Source organism: Nanorana parkeri, unplaced genomic scaffold (genome assembly GCF_000935625.1).
Source record: "Nanorana parkeri isolate BGI_ZX_2015 unplaced genomic scaffold, ASM93562v1 scaffold518, whole genome shotgun sequence".
NCBI classification, from domain to species: Eukaryota; Metazoa; Chordata; class Amphibia; order Anura; family Dicroglossidae; genus Nanorana; species Nanorana parkeri.
This window is the reverse complement of record NW_017306786.1, coordinates 895,417-897,491: the sequence shown is the minus strand read 5'-3', so window position 1 is coordinate 897,491 and position 2,075 is coordinate 895,417.

Below are 2,075 nucleotides of genomic sequence, written 5' to 3'. Positions count from 1 at the left end.
CAAATTATATTTACATGTCACTGAAAACTATAAAGTCTGTGACGTGGGCTGAGTCAGAGAGCTAATATTTATATGACTGGCGCTGGGTCAGAGAGATTACATTTACCAGAGATTGGTGCGGTGTGGAGAGATTACACCTTATTTACATGCTATTTGTACCATGGTCGTCCCAGTAATGTCTTAGCTAGTTCCCTGGTTTCTCATCTGTCTCCTTGTAACACTGAACCTGTTCAGGGATTACATATATTGTATTTCTGCAGATGCAATGCCCAGTGCTACTCATTTGTCAGCTGTTCTTGAAGTCAACATGTCATGTGTTTTTGGATTCTCAATTCCCTTTCATGGCCCTGGTTTCTCTAGCCCTCCCTTTATATCTCCTTCTGTCCAGTCCTAGATTTTTATTATGCTCTTACTAGCCTTTCTGCATTCCAGGACTAACCAAAAAACAAGTACGGCCAGTGGTTATCTTCTTCTTTTCTACCTCTAGGGCTTGTGTTGGCAACAAAAAGTCAATTCTGCATCATCCCTTACAGGCCTAATAGGGTCAGGTGTGTTCATGGTAACATAGGTGCTGCAGATCCAGGTATACTGAAATGTCAGCACACCAGCAAATGATTTGCAAATAGTTATTGCAAATTATAAGGCCAAAGCTTCAATGGCCGTGTGGGCCCCCTTTATCGAGGTGATAAACCCACAGCCCAAGGCAAGCATGGACAGAAGATATTAAAACAAAAGTATTTACAATGCCATAGAAAAAATGGAAGAACCATGTGAAATGTACTAAATGCTCACCTTTGCCAATTCTTCCCTGGAACTGGAATTGGTAGACTCTGTCACTGATCTTGGTGACTTATATAGCAGATTTTATGGGTACAAAAACCCATGTAAACAGGTACAGTACTTATACTGACTCCTATTTTTCTTCTTCTGCCAGCATTGATTGTGTACATCAGTTTGCCCCAGTGTGCAAATCCCTATAGTTGCCTCACAGAATTGCCTGCTTATTTCTGGTAGATCACATGCATTTTCATATTCACACCATCTCCAAAAATAGAGGCTTTGTCAATAATCCGTATTACTGACTCTTCCAAAGGAGCCTCTGCTAAGCTGCTAAAGAAGAGTCAGTCTCTTGATGTCCTTAGAGACTGAACTCTGAATGTCATGCTGCTGAATAAAAAAAAAAGGAATCAACACTAACCATACAGTATAGACCATGAGTAAATGCCATGTTTTATTAAAACCTGTATATTTGTGGTTTCAGGCTTCAAAGACAGTTGCCAAAATACTGCATACATAAGTGTCTATGCTTCCTACCAACTTCCAGTCAAACATGAATACCCTGGATCCTGCTATTATTTTCTATTCCTGTTTGGTTGTTTGGAGTTCATTATTAAGCATTAGCTGAAATAATATCTTCAGTTTGCGACTCATATGTCACTGTTACTATTACTAAATAACTCTATCTTTGATTGGTCTTCAGCACATGGTTCCAGAAAGCCTGGTATTTGCCTGTATGTTAAATGGCGAAATATAGTCTTCCTCTAATGTTCTTTTTGGACAGCAAAAACTGGACGCGCCTCTCATGCAGGTTGAATTGGTGCAGTCTTTCTCTGATTTTAGCATAACTGATTAGCATAGCAGGGAAGCTGTGGGCTTAGCAGGATTTGTGGTGAGCTCTGCGGGGTCTATGGTGGGCAGAGCCCACCACAGATCCTGCACAGGCTCGAGACCCTGCAAAGCCCCCCCACAGATCCTGCAAAGCCCCCATGAGACCCTGAAGTCTACCAGATCTCAGAGGGGCTGTGCAGGCGGCAGAGTACCCTACGGATCCTGCAAAGCTCCCCACATATCCTGCAGAGACCCCCAGAGACCCTGCAGTCTGCCGGATCTCAGGGGCACTGTGCAGGATATGTGGTGGGCTTTGCAGGATCTGTGGGGGGATTTGCAGGCTGCAAAGCCCCCCACAGATCCTGAAAACCCCCCACAAGTCCTGCAAAGCCCCCCACGGATCCTGCAGAGACCCCCTGAGACCTTGCAGTCTGCCAGATCTCAGGGGGGCTGTGCAGGATCTGTGG